The sequence below is a fragment of the Lepisma saccharinum genome, chromosome 17, assembly GCF_977018435.1.
Source record: "Lepisma saccharinum chromosome 17, izLepSacc3.1, whole genome shotgun sequence".
NCBI lineage: Eukaryota > Metazoa > Arthropoda > Insecta > Zygentoma > Lepismatidae > Lepisma > Lepisma saccharinum.
Window position 1 is genome coordinate 23770734 of NC_139245.1, and position 20045 is coordinate 23790778.

General features: G+C 40.5%; 1 protein-coding gene across 1 annotated transcript in view; it reads left to right on the forward strand.

Moving 5' to 3' along the window:
* LOC146001612 (uncharacterized) overlaps nucleotides 1–20045 on the forward strand; it is a 69564-nt gene that overhangs the window by 23843 nt on the left and 25676 nt on the right. The window lies entirely within an intron of this gene.

The window sequence follows — 20045 nt, forward strand, 5'->3', positions numbered from 1 at the left end:
TTGTGCACAGCCCGCACGCGATGCGCCCACATTGTTATACAACAGGAACAAAGCAAAAGTGGGACAGCGTTGCTTGTTTGGACTGAAAGTTATGCTCATCCATCCGGTACTTTATGAGATAGAGGTGTCAACGTATTGTAACAAAAACCAAGAGCGTTGTCAGGAGCAGGACCATAGCCAGGATATGTTTTCGGGCGAAGCTCAGCTCATAAAAAACTGTGTCTTGGAAATTTCTTGGGGAAAAGAACTGAAATATAATTATTGCAAGATAATTGTCAGTGTATATATCAATTATGACTACTGTACACATAAAATACTACTACCATCAGAATGTCATCCAACAGATAAAACTCTGAAAGCACAAAATGTTTGATTTTCATGGTATTTTTCAAAATTTCATGTGCAAAATGTGATGAAATTTCGCGACAAATACAAAAATACTATTTCGTGACAGAGTATGATTGTCAAATGTGTTTAGCATGAAATGTTAATTGAACGTTATCCATTGTCTGGAGCATTTAAAAGGCCTCCCGATGAAGTAGTGGCAACGTCTTATCCTTGTAATAAAGGGGTTCGGGAATCGATATCGGAAGAGTTACATAGTGGTTTGGATCCCACTCTAAACTATAGATCCAGTCCCAATTAGCCTATCTGTACATAAAAAAGGACTTGAAACAAAAGCTCGGACTATCTATCCTTCTTCTAACATTACGTTTTGAGAGCGCACCCTTTCTCTCGTCTTCAGGTAAACTAATTTAGTCTTGCCTGTGGTAGGGATCGAACCTACGACATAACAACATAACAGTACTATATACCGCGTTTGGTAGAACCTGTCCCTCTTCCCGCGCTAGTTGCTCCCTGTCTTTTCTCGGTGCTGGGGAAAGTCAAAGCCAGGCAGCCAATTAAAATACGCAACGTCGCAACAGCGTCTACGTAAGCGCCTCTCTTCTGGCTTTCATTCGCTCCTCGCTGCCCAGCAGACGATTTTCTTCCTCGTTTCTCATTGGCACCGAAACTGTCGAGCGCTCCCTAGCGCGGGAAGCGGGACAGGTTCTACCAAACGCGGTATAGTGCAGGAGGCCTTAGAAAGAGCGTTTCGCGGGCTAACAGCAGACGTCGCTCGCACACTATTGCCGATACTCTCGTGTCGTCTGCTCCTCAGCCGAACAAACAGGCCGAGGTAGCAAGAGGCAGAGGTCATTCACCCTTCCAGAAGGGTGCAGCGAGCTAGCTGTGGCAACCGGGCTCGCTCATTCGCGGACCTGATTGGTTCTCGCAGACACACACCCATATTGTCGTCTGCTGTAAGCCCGCGAAGTGATCTTTCTAAGGCCTCCTGCACTATACACAAGGAACCCAACTGGAAACTAGAAGAAGCAGCATTCATAGGAATGGCCAAAAACCCTATAAGTCATCCTCATCACAGTGTAGAATTCAAGCAAATGTGATCCCTCTGCTCAAAAATTAGAAATAGTAGCAAAAGTGGAGCAAAAGTTAGTACAACTCAATACCCATTGAACAGTCGTTCGGATTCAATTTTAAACTGCAGCCTATCTGTGCAGAAAGCATACTTAAAACAACACAGTACTCTTTATGGCGGTACGCAACGGTACGCTGTACCGGTACCTTATTATAGATAAATTAAAACTAATAACATTTTATTTTAACGAAAGAAGTGTGTGCATGTAAATAATGTATGAACATAACAAAATATTTACGTAGCATAGTTCTATGATGAACACGATTACAAACCAACTTGAAGAGTACCTGAACTATATACGAGGAGGTATCAAGAAGTTTTGCCTGTTGAGGTATAATTTGTTTAATAATGGAAAGATTAAAACAATGAACATACATATAGTTTGCTTGTAGTGTCCTCTACTCAGAGTTACCCTTCCACACAGTTACCATCACGTTTATCCAGCTCTCAAAACCAGTTTGGAAAAACTCAACAGAACACTCACTCCCTGCCCCACTGTTCAGAGCTGTTTTAGCTTCCTGTAGGTCATCGAATCTCATGCCACGAAGCACAGACTTAGCTCAGATTTTATGGTATCCCAAACTCTCAATCATTGCATGTGCTGAGCCATAGGACATGTGCACTGCATAAGAAATTTCCTGGATGGTGATGCTTCTATCTTCTCGAATGAGCTCATCATCCCTGTGGTGGTTGTCGTCGGTCAACGACGTTGATGGCCTGTCACTCCTTGCCATGTCCACACTTTCGGTTTCTCCCACTTTGAACTTAACTACTTAAGTCTGAGCTAAGTCTGTGCTTCGTGGCACGAGATTCGATGACCTGAAGTAGGCTAACAGCTCTGAACAGTGGGGCAAGGAGTGTTCTGTAGAATTTTTCCAAACTGTTTTTGAGGGCTGGATAAAACGCTGGCACAAATGTCTGAGTAGAGGACATTACAGGCAAACTATATGTATGTTCATTGTTTCAATCTTTCCATTATGAAACAAATTATACCTCAACAGGCAAAACTATTTGATACCCCCTCGTATGTATGTATATAAATAAAAATGACTATCCCCGGGTTCGATACCCATGGAGGCTCATAGTGGTTTGGATGCCACTTCAAACTGTAGGCCCAGTCCCGGCTAGCCTATCTGTGCATAAAGTAGACTTACGCACAGATAGGCATTGATTCAAATTGAAATCGCGTTGTCTCAAGTTCCTAAAAATCCACCCCTGAGAAATAAAACATAAAATGGAATTTATTGTGAATCTTCGTCTGAAGAAGACCCTGTTAGAGGAAGGAAACGTTACTTTTTTAGTGTATATTTTGCATACAATAAATTTTGCCTTTGTCAGCATTTTATATGTTATTAACATGGAAACAAGACTTAACAGTGTTACCCTGAGGACTGTTCTAATACCGCACCTGGCTGGCTGGAACAGCTATAAGTAAGCATGGTGCCTTGAGCTAGGTGCACACAAAACATCGGCGTTTACACCAGTGCACTCTTGTGCTCTTCTATCGCTGCGGAGCCGGTTCAATTCTCAGAAGAGGACGTAAGAATGATCCAACGGACCGCGCATCGAATCTAGCCTTTCCGTGAGAAATCGTAGGGAAAGGATTCTCAAGTCATCCCACAGGGGGCGACAACGTAACGGTACCTCCGGAGCATTAGGAACCGATCAAACAGTAAACGACGGAATATCATATGCAATTAGCTAGCTGGCCCATTGCAGCGAGAGCGTCTCCTCTCCGTAAATAACAGTCCTTCGCGCCTCTTACTGTAATTTCTGACACGCTTTTGCGCCCGTCTCCACGGCCCTTCTCCGCCCCTCAGCATCATGGAGAGCGTGAACAGGCGGCCACGCAAGTAACGTTGCTTGAGGAAATTATATGCACCTTTAAGCAAAGACGAATTTAGAATGTACAGAATGGTGTAACGTGATTGACTTACTGCCCCAGAGTCACGGGAATCACGACAGTTCGTTCGTGACTTAGTACATTTTAATGTAAAATTTTGCCAAAATTGGATTATTATTTTTTTCCATGCGACTTATACAGATTTGTCTGAGGCCAGCCGCACACCAGATCCGACACGACGCAACGAGTCATTCTTGTCGCAAACCGTCTCAGGGAAGGTTTTATCATCGTCCTTTATGGAAAGCCGCACACCGGACGGCTCAAGTCGCCGTGCGGCAGGTTGCGAAAAAACAACGAAGGTCCGTGGATTTTGGTCTCGCGTGGAGCAGCTTGTGACAAAACGATCTGCGCATGCGCCAATCCATTCACTCCAGGCACAGACATCTAATCACAGACCGGAAACGGAGGAAACTTGAAGCCAGCAATTAAGTAGTAGTAGTCATTGAATCTTTTATTAAATGGTTAATATAGAATTGTCTACACAGCTATTCGCTGGAAATATATGCAATTCACAACACATAAACTGATACATCAGTTCTACATACAAGTTGATACATTGATTCTGCTGTAAATTGTTATACTTTTATGATCATTATCCGCTTCCCAAATTATAAAAGACAGAGCTAGAGCTACTGCGTACATGGACGAAATCTGCTCCCAGATTTTAGGCAACAAATTGACTCATCTTGCCGCGTCGTGTCACATTGTGACTCGTCGTGTCGGATCCTATGGGCAGCTAGCGTAAGGGATGGCTATCTGATTATTTGTACTTATATTATGTTTATCGTCTCACATTGGCGCAGGAACGCTTTTGACTTGGGGATACGAAGTTCAACGCCCTCTTCTCTCTCTCTCTCCCTCCCTTTCTCTCTCTCTCTCTCTCTCTCTCTCTCTCCTCCGATTGCGCAGTGCTGGCGTCGTCGCCTTGCAATCAAGGTGTCCAGGGTTCGATTCCCGGTGGAGACACATAGTAGTTCGGATCCCACTTTAAACTATAGATCCAGTCCCGATTAGCTTTACTGTGCATAAAGTGAACTTAAAACATTAAATCAATCCAATCCAATTTCTCTCTCTCTCTCTCTCTCTCTCTCTCTCTCTCTATATATATATATATATATATATATATATATATATATATATATATATATACCATGACTACCATGCTCAAGGTCCCGGGTTCGATCCCAGGCCGGTTCAAATCCGGGAATTTTTCTAACGATGGAAGCGGCCCCGGCGCCTACCCAGCGTCGAATAACATGGGTACCTGGGGGAAACCCTGGGGGTTAAAGGCGGTCAGGGGCGTGATGCTGATCACATCACCCCCACTCACGACCGGATCAAGAAAGTGTGGGGCGTTACCCCATCCCCTATACGCCTTCATGGCGTGGTGCTATGCACAGGGGAGCACTTTACTTTTTTTTTTACTTCTTTTTACTTTTTATATATATATATATATATATATATATATATATATATATATATATATATATATATATAGACAGAGAGAGAGAGAGAGCCAGCCTCCGTGGTGGAGTGGTTAGCACAGTGCGCTACATCAGGGGTCCTCGGTTCGAATAGTGGCCTGGACATAGGTATTCTTTGTGTGGGTCCATCAATTTCGTCACACCATCACTCATCCTCATCGTCGCGATTAGCCAAAAGTTCAGAAAGGCAAAGTGAAATAAACCAAATCAATCCATTAATATATGTTGGTACCACACATAACAGAAGTGCACAAAATGTGTACGGAAAGTACAAGTAGTTTCATTCAGGCAAAAAAATATTGCCGGACATCTTGTACGCCATCTCTTCGCATCAAGAATTTCGAATTTTCCAAGGTCCACCTGCGTAATTTTCGAAGATAAGCCACAGCGCCAATTTTCTGCCGCGGTGGGCACAAAACGCATAAATTTCATTGCGGAGAGAATTAAAAAAAAGAAGAATAACGTGCGACGCGTCGTCTTTTTATTACTTTTAAACAATAAAGTCCTCAAGATGAGATCTATCAATGTTTTTTTTTTGTTGTAACAGATCCTGCGATAAATTCCAGAACGTGGATTTACCGTTCGTACTGTTGTGGTCCTTGCGGTTGCATGGAAAGCCACCGACTTAACGGATCGGCTTCTCACGCTTCTTTTTCCGCGGCCGTGCAATTCAATCTGGTCGGTCTCCATTCATCTTGGGGGCCTGGAAACCTCTCGCGGCCGATCAAGCACTTAACGGCCTACAGAGAAACGGTCCAGCGAGCACTCGGCAGTCGCTTCTATAATCATCATTACCATCAAATGTGGGCCGGTCGGTTCGTTACGTTGAGTTTTTCCAGGTGCAACGACATCTGGGCGGATGGACCTGGAAACTGACTAGGGCGCTGAAAATGTCACATATAATTTCTACATAAGTTCCATGAAGCATAGTGGAGGACTTGATTTTGATTTCATTTTCGTTATTTAGCGTCTCTTTGTTACACTTTTGGCTAATCACGACGATGAAAATAAATGATAATTGATTGGTTTATTTTACTTCGCTTTCCTGCCAGAAGAATAAGATAAGGCCAGTTTTGAAAAGGCCACTAATTGTTGTAGAAAAAGATAATTTCACTTAGAATGAGTTTCAGTGGGTAAGACGATATTAAAAACTGCTATTCAGAGTAGGGCGGCACATTCCCAAAGTCTATGGTGTACAGTACACTTAAACGTGCCAATCTTTCAGTCCTGTAAGCAATTCTGAAAAGCATTTCTTCGTATCTATGTTCAATATTTCTCCATTATTTATGCAATAGTAGTAAGATGAAGGGTGAGAAAAGAATTAGACCAAGTAAAATTATTTTTAAAAAATAGTAAAGAACTTTCACGGGTCACAGGAACTATTATGTTCTGAAATGAGTCTAAGAATAAAGCAGAAACTCACATAACGTCGTTTGTACGGAATGTTCTGCTGCACGGATCACAAAGGTGAAACGTGGGGAAAATGGGGTACAATGAATAAGTACTTTGAAAAATTAAAGAAAAGAGGAAGATTGTAGATAAAGATAGAAGGAAAATTACATGTTTGGAGAGAGGAAGCAAGAAAATTGCAACTGATGGCTATGAGGAAGACGAAGAGAGAGAGCGAAAGACTTGATGGGGAAAAGAGAATATGAAGTACTAAAGATGAGAGATATGAATAGAAGAGGTTGGAGACTGCAATGTATTTCTTAAAACAGAATGCCAGATACGATGACGGTGTGGGATACAAGTAATGTGTGTAGAAGAAATTAATATGAAACTACCAACACAGTAGAATACGTTCACGATAGTTCTTGAGTATGTTGGCTAAACCGTTGATAAAATGATTGCAATTCAGTACTAGAAAACGCGAGTTATCCTTCCCATTTCTACTCTGCAGAAAGTTATCCTAGCATGGCACGTAACCCGTTATACTTCAGTGTAATTAGAGTTGTCTAACTTTAAGGATGCAGATTGCGGATGTCTTTTCCTTATCGAATTGGAACGTACTTACGCTTACTGTACGTTGCATAAGTACTTTATGTGGGAGTAAAACTTCATATCGCATCTCTGAAATACATTGAACACCTCACGGCTGGTATACTGAATGGAAAGGTGGTGTAACGCTGGAGATTTCACCGGAACAGACAGCCTAGGAGCTGAAAACGCCATTACCCGGCGTGGGTGAGCTCTTGCTCGCCGCGATCGAGGAAGAAAGCGTACTCGCTTCCCGTGTATATTTTCCACGTGCGCCACGACCAGAATTCCCTTCCCTTAAATTTGCCCTGGGAAAGGCGTCAATCCGCAGCCGAGAACCATTAACTTTATGTCTCCGGAACGGTGCTCGGCCGCATAAAAAGGCGGCGAAGGAGCGAAACATGGAAAGTGTTTCTGAAGTTGCCTCGTCTTTCTCTTTCTTACAAAAGTTTGCATTTGCATTCATCCCTTCCCCCTCCCCCCTCCTCTTCGGAATTTTTCTTCGCTCTTAAAACCCTGAAGTCAAATATTCTACATATCTATGGAACAATGGTACCACGAATAAAATATAAAAGAATACATACTGTCAATCGCTCATATTAAAATTAGTCGTTATTAAAGGGAAATATTTATCTTTTCATTTTTTTAAGTCCACTTTATGTACAGATAAGCTAATAGGCTCTGGACCTACAGTTTAAAGTGGGTTCCGAACTAATATGTGCCTTCACCGGGTATCGAACTCGGAACCTCTTTATTACAAGGTGATAAGTGGTAAAGGGAAATTTTACTTGAAAAAAAATTACTAAGATGAAATCTATAACACTCTTGGGAGACAAGTTATTACAGGCTAACAAGGACCTTGACAGGAGGAACTGGAACTTTTCGATATTTAAGCGCCATTTGGCGACTAATACATAACATTTAGGCACCAAAATACGATTCAATGACAGAACCCCACATATTAATTTAGAACTATGCACAAGGATTCCTCACCGAAAAGTAACTTGTAACGAATAACTTTTTGGTCAGCATAATGCTTCGAAACTCTATCTTGCCTTTCTATATTTGGATAATTTACGTCGCTTTTCTACCTCTTGGGTTAATCGTGACGATGAGAACGAATGGTAAACTGATAAAATGGATGGTGGGACAAACAATCATATATTCATGCAATAACAGCTGGCCCCTATGGCGCTACGACGCCAGGGGGTCCGGGTTCGAATCATGGCCTGGGCATGGATATTTGTGAGTGTCCATTCATCAATTTTATCATATCATCACTCATCCTCATCATCGCAAATTAGCCAAAATTGGCACAAAAAGCGAAGTCAAATAAAGCAAATCAAATCACAAAAATCACAAATCATGCAATAACAGGATTGCAACCTGTAACCTTTGGCATCATAGCGCGTTCAGCCGACCGCTTCACCGGTTATATTTGGCAATGTAATGATCGGAAATTGACGCATGCTGCGAAGCTAGGAGTTCTCGATTCGAATCCAGATTAAGTTTGTTTGTGTTTTTTTTTCTCGTGAATTTCATCACACTCGTTTACACTCAATGTTGTCATGACTCTACAACTTGTAAACTTTGTTACATCTCACCTCCACATGACAAATATGCTGTGTAAATTACAGCACTACTACTAGTATTAAAATGACAAATATATATCCTACAAATTCTCCCTTGCGTTACCGAGTATGATCGCAAACAAATTCTCTCTTTCACTAATCGTTGTGGTTAACTGTAACTTCGAAATATGCCAATCAAAGAATTATTCCATAACAAGGAAAGCGTATGTTACGTGTTTTTATGATGGGTAACACCTGAAGCTGGTAGGTAAGGTATGCAATGTATTTATCATGACTTCTAAGGCAATAGCATAATTCACCCACTCAAAAGAACTCAGTGGGAAGTCAGAACTGCATCTATAGATAGCGATGGTATGGTACACAAAGATGAAACCAGACGGCAGTACAGTATCACGTTGTCAAGGCGTCTTTCGTTCTCAGCCTTGCCATGAGTTGCAAACGTGAGACAAAATGGAGAAAATTGTTATTAGGACAAACTAAAAATTGTAAGTTTCTGATCATTGTATATACAGTGTGTATTCGGGCTGATGATACAAACTTTCAGGGTTGATGAAGAAGGGTACATGTATCAATTTGAGATAAGGAATCCTGGTCCGGAAACGACTTAGTCGAAAGCTATAAGCGAAAATCGGTGTATGAAGATGTAATACTTTTATTACCTGCACACGTTTCACAAGCTTTTCCGTGGCCATCTCGGTCGCCTGATCTGACCCACTTTATTTATTCTTGTGTACGAGACACCTGTCCAGATTGAAGAGGATCTCCTGGCAAGAATTCTCGCTGCCTGTGACATTGTTCGAACGACCAAGGGGTTATTCCAACGGGTACGCCAGAACTTTGTGCAACGATGTCCTGCCTGCAGCGAAGCTGGGGGACTCCACTTTGAACAACTGTTGTGAATGTAGCAGCTTGTGTAACTTGTGCAGGTAATAAAAGTATTGCATCTTCTCATACACCGATTTTCGCTTATAACTTTCGACTAAGTCGTTTACGGACCAGGGTTCCTTATCTCAAATTGATACATGTGCCCTTCTCCATCATCCCGGAAACACCCTGTATATATGTGCTTTTTTTCTGGGAATAAAGGTTCCTGAACTCAAGTTCGTTTGTTCATCACAAGAACTAGTCGAAATATTGTGGTATGTTCATAAGTGATCACCTGTAAAAAGGTGCCGGTACGGCGTACCGTTGCGTCTCGCCAGGGGGAAAAAAACACCAACTGAATATATTAATAACTAGGAAGCGGAAGTTGATGACTTAAAAAATATAGGTGTATGACCTATAGAATGTCCTAAAAAAATGGGAAAAAATGACGTAAAAAATGCAAAAAATGAACATTAAATTTGTTAGTTTCAGGTTAAAAATTGAAATGAAAAGGAAATTAAACAAAATGCAATCTTGCTTTAAAAAAGGCACCAAATGATTCCACATGCACATTCAATTAAAATATGCAACGAGGATTTCCAATGGAAACAACCGAATAATTTTAAAACAATTTAATGAGAAAGTTGTACACACTGAATGAATTGGTGTAAAATGCATTAAATTCCCGCATCTTTGCCTGGTGGTGTAGTGTGGTGTGTCTCTGTGGCATTGTAAAGAAAAAGAAATTATCACGATCCACGTAAGACAATTTTTGTTTAGAAATTTAACAAATTGTATAAAATATAGGGAAACCAAAAACAGGCCAATCTGGCCATGGTATTTCCAGCCTCTCCTTATCTGATCTTAAATATGACTTTGCCCCATACGAGCATCTAGTACTTTCCCCCGACACAACAAAGACTGTCACCAGTTCAGCATTTCTTTTGCTCGTAAATTGCAATCCTGCGAGATATACATATAGGCCTATGTTCATCTTGGTGAAAAGACTCAAGAATATTACCAAAATGAAAGAAGTGGCAAAATATGACGAAACAATACACCGAATATTGTGAAAAATGACGGGAAAATGCCGAAAATCGGGGAAAATTACCAAAATCCTGAAAATTTGCAAAAGAATGCACTTTAAAATTACCTTTTTTGGGTTCTAGACGAAGTGTAACATTGTGTATATTTAATAGGCATCGTGTCCGAGATGTCAGAAAAAAGATGACATTTTATCAACTTCCGCTCCCTATGAATAACCTATGTGTAAACGAGAGAAGTATCAATCTTCAGCGGTATATCTAACTCCTTTGCACAATAAACAATTTCGATTCTGACGAAGGCGCCATGGCGAACGACTAAGTTGAGTGGTCTAATCACGTTTTAGGCATCGAAGGTTTCGAGTTTGAGTCCCGGTCGGACAGTGCAAAGAAAGGGTGTAAGATTGATTGGTTTGGTTAATTTTACTTTGCTTATCTGCCTCATTTGGCTAATCGCGAAGATAGTGATGATATGATAACATTGATGAAGGGAAACTCACAAACAACACCAATGCCCAGGCCATGATTCGAATCCGGGTCCCCTGGCGGAAAGGGTGGAAGAGAACGACAACAGGAGGCTAGGTGGAAGGAAGAAGAGAGGTGGTCTTGGGTTCGATTTCACGAACGAGCACATTTCCCACCCAAAACTTCCGCATTCAAAGTAAGGTAGTTCGAGATTAATTGCTACTTGGCGAGCTATTACCGGAGCGAGGTACCCTTTATGTGGAAACGCACGCAGAAGGCGCGTGGGAATTTGTTAACTTCCGCCGCCCAAAGTGGTAAACGTCACGTGATTTCCTCGGTCCGTTCCCGCGGTTCCAGAAACTGTCTTTGAGAACCTTGACTGGAAGAGGAAACCTGCTATATGCGAGAGTGGAAACTCGCACGGGGGAGTTTGTTGGCCCTTCCGAGACAATATGAGCGTCCGTTTCTTGTGAGCCGCTGGAGACAGTTACAGATGTCGGAATCAGCGCATCTCTTGCGGGCTGCTGGAGAAAACGCTAATGCTGGGAGGCTGCGGCGCCTCTTCCGAGACGGACGTTATCTGAGCGTCCTCACCGTACGGCAGTAGCGAAGCGTAGTCTTACGAAGGAGGCAAGCAATGTTTCAGTACAAGTACAACAAAACATGTAGTACAACGACATGCCGAGGGGAAAGATTCAAGGTTTATAGCCTCATTTACCCAGTCGCTGGATTTGTCAAAATATCGTAATAAAGTGACTGTACTAAAAATAAACCATATGATCCGCAAACGTCACATTTACTTTTTTAAAAAAATCCAGGTAACGTTATTCATATGATATTAAACGTTTTGCATATGCGAACTTTCCGCATACGACTAAAGGGAGACGGAATTTCTTACTTACTTATTACTACCTTTATTTGTTCATTATTATTTAATATGGTCAAACGGTGACCAAACCGATTTAGATTAAAAAAAAAAATGGGAATCATTTGTTTATTTTACGCTGCATGATGTAATTTAGTATTTTTGGGCACCCTTAAAACCGCATTGGAGTAACTTAAACACTAAATAAAAAGTTAAACACAAACAATAAAAAATTCATTTCAAAGCAAAGAAACACATGCATAGACGATGTACTCACCACAATAAATTTCAAACTTTTGGTGTTGGTCGACCCCCTTCCACGATTTTCATTTTAACACTTATCTCTCTCGAGCTAAACGAAGCAATTTTCAATTGCTCAATAATACACCCGCACTTCACATCAACCGTTCCTAAATACGCGTTCATTCCGATAAATTCACAGCACAAAACACGAAGCAACAAACACTCACACTATCCCACGCGCTTTCCACAACTGCAAATGCAAGCATCCACACAAAACACTTTGAAATTCTCTGAAACAACAGAAAGTGATACCAACCTATTTCCTTAATTTTATCCGTCACAAAGGAAAGATATATCAGTTTGGAGATAAAAATTACACGGAGGAATCAGAATCATTTCAGCAGAACGAGTATGTACATTAATATATAAGTAATAAAGTGTCATTCAATGGCGTGCCCGGCGCGAAGGGGGGGGGGGGATGGATGGTAGACATAACCCCTTTTGGCCCAGTATATCTAAGAAAAAACGTCAAAGGAAGGAAAAGATGACAAAATGGGGACCGTAAAAAGACCCTGGGAACACCACTTGCGTCATAATAATAGAACTTAAAACATATTCGGGCCTCCCCGATGGCGCAGTGGTAGTGTCGTCGCCTTGTAATCAAGGGGTTCCGGGTTCGATACCCGGTGGAGGCACAAGTGTTTCAGATCCCATTTTAAACTGTAGGTCCAGTCCCGATTAGCCTTACTGTGCATAAAGTGGACTTAAAACAACAAATCAATCAATCAATCATTAAAACATATTCTTGTGCTCATAATATGCAGAATGTATACGATTTACTTCTATGCCATGTACAAATATCAGTATATAGTTCTTTCTCAGATAGCTTTATTTTCACCCCAAGTTTTATTCAAAAGCAGTCAATTTATTGATTGTAAAATTTGTAAAAGAGCTCACTTGAATTACTGCGTAAATAATTTGGCAGTTGCAAACACTGGTAGCGGTGAACACTTCTGGCGTAATTTGAGCTGGACCGACCAGGAAGCAGGGTGCAGGACCAAGGTCCGTCCAATCTTCCCTCCCTCCCTGAGAAAACTCTTCACGGGGGTGCAGAAATTCCACTGCCCCAACTCCCAATGTCAACTTTTTTTACGCGTTTTACATTTCGCGAAATCTAAAATAATTTGTAATATAATATGATATATATGGAATTTAGAACAGTGATAATAACTTCTTTTAGTTAATTTATGACTAACAATTATTATTATATTTGCGATCTTGTTTACGTGTTCATGAAGACAAATATTCGTTACTAGTGTTTGCTGGCAACGTACCCATAGATGAATCCTTCTGCTTTCGGTTGAACTCGGCTATTTTCGGGAATCACGCAAGCTCGGAAAGCACAGCTTTTTGTAGAAGCTTTGTGGACGGGTTCCACCACAATTTCACGCTTCGCCATGTGACTCCTTCGGAGGCCTTATTTTCCCGCAGAACGGCTGCAAGCATTGAGGCTGGTGCTTGCTACAGAGCTGCTGGGGGAGTTTGCGGCCGCATTTTTTCGGGAAATCGAGTGCGATGGAAACTAAATACGGTTAGAACATTAAGTACATTAAATGATATTCGAATTATGCAAGCAGTGCTTGCATTGCTTGTACTATATCTTCGCCTCTGCCGTACGGTATACTGTTAACGCTAGGATAATGAATATCTTCATCGCATCCCACACATTTTACTAGAGCAAATTCGATGACAGTGTGCGAATTAACGTGGGGATGCCGGGGATCCCTCCCCCCCACAAAAGCTGTTATCCCTGGCAGAAGAAATGAATGTTTTAATCCCCACCAAGGATGTTTTTATCCCTACCAAAGAAAATGGAATTAAAAGCATATCATTTCTAAACTATGGAACAAAAACATCACTGAAAATCATTCGGGAAAACAATTAATTAACCTTTAAAACAATTGCACCCTACTTCGTGTCTGAAGTTCTCTTTTTAAAATAGCTCGTGTATCTGTTTATTGTCGTTGAGTGCAGAGATTTTACAACGTCGTTGCTCTGTCTATTGCCAAATAAACCACGAAAGCCTTCCGCCATGGCAAGAAGAGCTGATTTCGTCAGCTTTATTCGTTGAGGTACGTAGGTCACATTTCTCGCCGCACGCCGTCATTGAGTTGAATGCGCAATAGATATTTGGTCAGGTTTTCTCGGTGTTACTAGTTCAATAGCTCTTTTTGTGTATGGGTTTGGGTGTTCTTAGAATGAAAATATAGTTTCTAAATTGCATCTAAATGTTATCATAAGATTTAATGTCCTAGGTACTTAGAACTGGAAGGCAATAGTAGAGTTTACTAAGTGCTAACATTTACAAATTTGCATACCAACCCCTTCCCCCCCCCCTTCCCTGAAATGAAATCACAAATACGGCACTGTGTGGACATCCCCTCCAAAGCAAAAAAACTTAATTCCCACACTGCACTTAGGGATCATTCTGCGATGTAACTTTGAACGTAAATATGATGAGAACAATACTTCCAGTTGCGATAAAGATCTAATGTTGCAGGGTTCACGAGCATGTTAAAAATACATATTTGGTATTTTTGTCACTTAGCGTCTCTTCCAGCAAACATTTGCTAATTGTGACGTTGAGGATCAGTGATGATTAGAATAAATTGATGAAAGGACATTCACAAAGAACACCGATGCTCAGGCTTGGATTCAAACTTCAATGGCGATATTGAAAATCGACCACGTTCCGAGCCAAAAATCCCCCACTATGCCCCATAATAATATTAAAGCCACTCATTTGAACACACAAATACGTATTTCCATTACATTTTCAAATCTCGTCTCGTTCCTAAAGTAAGTATACTTTCGTGCGTTCAATGCAATCGCTGACAATACATCTGAATAATATAAAACGTACAGTCACAGTATGTACAGTCAGAAATAAAAATGGGACACCTACATCCTAAAATACTGGCTTCCCTACCTAACGTTACGGCGATGAGCCGACTTCAAAAGCAACTTCTCAATAGGAAGTTCTGCTTTCGCCGAAAAGTTAGGCAACACACACAACGCGTTGCAGGAAAGCCAGTATTTCAGGATCTAGGTTCCATTTTTATCGCCGGTGACTGTACAAGATCATTAGTAAGAAATACTAATGTTTCATCAGCTCATCATCCGTTGCTACAATGCTACAACTAACCTGTAGGGGTAAGGTGAAGTAGAAAATACATTTCTGTAATGGGGCAATTTTCTCATAGGAATCCCATGATTGTAGTATCGCTACACGTACAATACGACCAACCCTCTATTGTGTTATATGTAATTTCCCAAGACACTTGTCTGTTATTCGAAGCCTACGAATGCAACACGACTCTTTCCCTGCTCTCAGGTTCCTCGTTGGAGCGCCCGCATGTTCTGTGAACAATCGCTTCTTATCGTCAGGAATCAGGAAACGATGTTTTCAGGTGAAAAGTAGCCCAGCATGCATTTAAAAACAATCGTTTTCTTTCTTGTTCATGGTTGTCTACCTATAAAAAATAATAAACAGTTGCTTCGCATTCACGGCTATATGGACCTGTTACTGCATTCCATGTGAAACTGCCATTATGTGATAATCTACTGGCATGTGTTCTTATGCGACTGATATTGTTCTTGGTGTGTGTGCGTATTATTGACGTTAATTTTCTTAATTTCAGTTTGTCGGTTTCCTGTTCCTTGAAGTTTCCGCCTTCTTTTAATTGTTCTTATTACTCTAGTGTGAATTAGTTAGTATTAGGTTGCCCTATTTTCTCTTTCCCTTGGTTTTATCCTCGTTCATAAAATATTTCATGTGCATATTTTTTGATTTCCTGTTTCCCATTCATTTCTCTGGCCGCCCGAACAAATTCAAGAAATGAACATTTACACTGCTAAAAAAAAATATGCATACAAAAATAAGTACGTATCTATACCTTTACGATATTTCGGGTATTCAAATTTACTGGTCAGAGTTATGGGAATCGTTGTAAATATCTTATGGAAACACCAGTTATATTATCTAACAGCACTGGCGCACGCAAGATGTTTTTTTTGGGGAGGGGCTGAAATTGTAAAGGTGAATAAGTACACAGCTGCTTTGTAGGAGGGCTGCATACACAATAAGATATCTCGTATATTCAGAACTTTCCACTCTCAAAAATGGCAATCGGGAATCATTTTATGTTCTTCACATATTTTATTTGAAAAAGTTAATTTTCTCAAAATTTCGGAGGGGTTGTAGCCTTTCAGCCCCTCCATCTGCGTACACCAGTGTCTAATACTAATTGTCTCGTTTTAGCGAGCGAGGGGGTTTAAACGGTTGGCTAGTTGAAAGCAATTCATTGCAAGCAGAGGGGAGGGACAGTGCCATAGCCAGGATTTTATACGTGGGTGGACGACTATTCTTGTCAGAGTGGTCAATTATGTCGGGTATATATATACTGGTGTGCATCAATTTGAAAATTTCTAGCTGCGTACCTGGGGAGGGGTGAATGACAAATGAAAGAGGAATATTAGAACGGAGATCTGAAAATATATGAAAGACAGAGAAATAGGAAGATGGGAAATTGGTTTGGAGGGTGGTTGGATGATTGTGGAACGAGAGAGTTAAGATACACATGATAAAATAAAAGGGAATAAAAGAGATTTATAGCCATACAGGGAATAATGGAGGAAGATAGTCAGGGGCTGAAGAAGGAGAGTGATGGAGGAAAGACAGAGAGCATGCGCATATCGTCTGCATATACCTGCCCATCTTAATTTATCAATATATTGATGCGTTCACTGATTCTTCAGCGGTTATGCGGGATCGTATCGTGAAGGCTTTCGGACTCAGATGATAGAGCTAGAGGTTTCGGTTTATGGTCCCCTTACGATCTCCCTTATCAACCCCTCGGCCGTAGCATGGAAGGAAACAAGGGATGTTATGCGCCGACCAACTCACCTCTCGTTCAGGCAGTCCGGCGCAGACGTCAGGTATTAGGCTCGTGACATTCTCCGTTGGCCGTGAAGTCCACAGTCTTTGGCGGCTGGAATGGTTTGAGAGAATTGAGATTTTTATGATGGCTCCTTTGTTTCATTCCACAATATACTTACAGTCATCCGATCAAAATTTTCTTGGGAATGTACAGGGTGACCTTCTGGTAAGGCATCCAAATGTGAACTTCACTTCCCTGTAGTACACCCCGGTGCAATGTTGCAGGCCAACGAGGCTCTGGCGTCTGGGCCTATGGTCATATAATCCTCTGTAGGAGTGTGTGTTGCCCTTACATGTGCTGAGTGCCCCTTTACAGCCTCAGTTTTTACTAAATCTTAGTCCTCAGAGACAAGAGTTGATTTTCGTTACGGCAAGGGGCTTGACCCCGTCTAAAGTGGCCGGTGCAAAATAACCAAAGTGTTGACGCACTCAAAATTTTTATTTAAATTCAATTCAAATGAGGCCGTCCATGAGAGATGGATGCAGGAATCATATTCTGTCTATATTTACAGGCTAAAATGCTATCCCTTCACTTATTTACTTACATACACAGTATGTATATAATTTAACATTAGTTTGAACCACTGAAATAAGTTCTTAGCTTGTAACACTGCAATAAGTTCATAGCTTGCAACACTGCAATGTCAATTCCATTTCCGCGCAATCTAGGTGGATACTTTTTGTCCACACAAACAAGCGCCATTCACACTCACACATACATCAGGAAATGGAAAAGTGGTGTTCTTATAAGGCCTTAATTCAAACTACCAAATGAAGTCCGTAGCTGGTTCTATTCGACGCCAACTTCCCGCCTGCCAATTGAGAAGATCCTTGCACGCCCATCATTGTGGACCTGTGCCTCATGACCTCGCAGCTGCCCAGCAGGTTCCGTTACGATTTGTCCTTCCTGCTCGACTCCACGGACCAAAAGTAATTTATTTTCATGTTCGAGACGAAATTATAGTTTCCGAATCGCAGCGAATGAGAAACAAAGGCTGGCGCTATCTGTGTCAGTGTCTGGCAGTCTCGGGGACATAAAAAAAAGTATACCAACCCTCCGGTACAGGCCAATTCGTTTCATGTTCCGCTTTTACCCTCTCCCGTCAAACAAAAACATCCAACATTCTAAAAAAAAAAAAGATCCCTGCAAATATTCCCGCAATCTGAAGAAAATATAACTTAGGGTAAAAACTAGAGTTGAGACGATACACTTGTTTGAAAATAGCAAGAATTAAAAGTTGTTCAAAATATTGATTACTATCCATTCTAAGTATATATTTATCAGAGTTTTACTTCAAATATTCAAGAATTGCATCAGAATATTAAAATACCTCTTTATGCAATCACAAAATATTGTTTTTTTACACGATATTAATGGAAAATAAATACAAGCTGAATTTAGCATAATTTTCAAGAAAACTGTACTCCGTGAAAGTGTCAGGTAGCAATTTTGCGGACCCCTCCAGAGGCCAAAACTCTGGAAAAGTATCATCCGGTAACGGCTTAGCCCTATAGTAAAAAGGTAGCCATTTTTTTGTTCAAAAAATCCTTTAGAAAAACGTCCCCCATAAAGTTAATTTTCAATTTTTATATTTATTTAAGTATATTTGTCCACTCAAAATCCATTTAAAACATTTTTCTAAAATGTTTAATTTTGCCACTTTTGAAATTCTTTGAGTACTTTGACCGTAAAGTTTTAAGAAAAGCGCATTTGTTGCAGAGAAAATTGGATTGAAGGAGAGCGCTTCAGAAAATCCAATATGGTGTCATGTTTCAAATTTGGGCCCTGCTTCCGACTTATTACTTTGTGTGTGTGTGTGTGTGTGTGGATGATTTCGTGCTTTTGTTAGAAGTGGAGGAATTGGGGGAGGGGGTATCCAAAAAAATTGGAAAAATATATATTATATACAGGTTGACCAAGAAGAAAAAACCCTCAGGCGCTGTCCTCCCCACAAATAATTCAAAGATAGAGACAGGTATGCTAAGAATGCATTAGCAATGAGATGGTACATGGGCAATGACCTACCAAGGTTTAGAACACAAGATACTATTAGCGGAATACGGCGTTTGAAGCCTTAATTCACGTCGACTATCTGACGTTCACTGAGCACAGTTAATAAGCACAAGACAATTTTACTTGTAATGAACTTATAGCTATGTCCAATAGTCATTTTATAGGGCCCGGGAATTTATGTTATAACATATTTTTCAATTGGCTTCGGATCTATTATTGGGGTGAGATCTTCACATATCTGATGAAAATCAGCCGAAATAGACAAACTTGACAAAGCATATTTTGACATACTTCACCAATTTCGCGTTTTTACAATATATTTCTTCAATTTTGTTCTAATAAGACATATTTCTGTATAATTTCGTAATTCTCTCGCACATAATCTGTTATTTCATATTTCTTTTCTTCGTAGCTTTAGCACAACGGATAGTTCATATTGTCGATGGCAGGATATGAAAATTAAGGAGGAAGAAAGGTGACGTCTTTTCTTAGTACAGAACAATATAATACCCCACTTTTTTTATCCCACCGACAATTGATAGCCATGCAAACATTATTGAGGCAAAATATTCTCTCTCATTGTTGCACGGGAAGTAAAGAAGTTTCGTTCTCATTTCTTTGCCTTTTTCGCTTTTCACAAAAATCAGTCAAAAGTAAAAATAACATTAGGTACATTACAGCCCCTACTCTGCTCTATCGGGTATGGGAGAAATTCGAGAGTACTGTTGTGCATATTTTTGGCTTTACTGGGGATATTTCTGCATTTTTCTGACATATTTGTATTTTTTCATGACATATTTTCCAATTTATATGACATAATTCAATACATATTTTACAGTTTTATAGGACATAAAGTCCCGGGCCCTAGACTCATTTATATTTCTACTTGGTTCCTTTCTAGGTTCAAATCAAACCTCGTTACGGAAAATTATAGCATTTTTATCAATTAACCACCTGCTAATACTGGTAGTCATCATAGTAGTAGTATGGCTCAATCGCGAAGATCAGAATGGATGATAAAGAGATGAAATAAATAATGGGGAAAACACACAGGAAACCTTGTTTCGTTGTGTGCTACGTTAGCCATTGAGCTATAGTGACCGTGAAATTTACAAT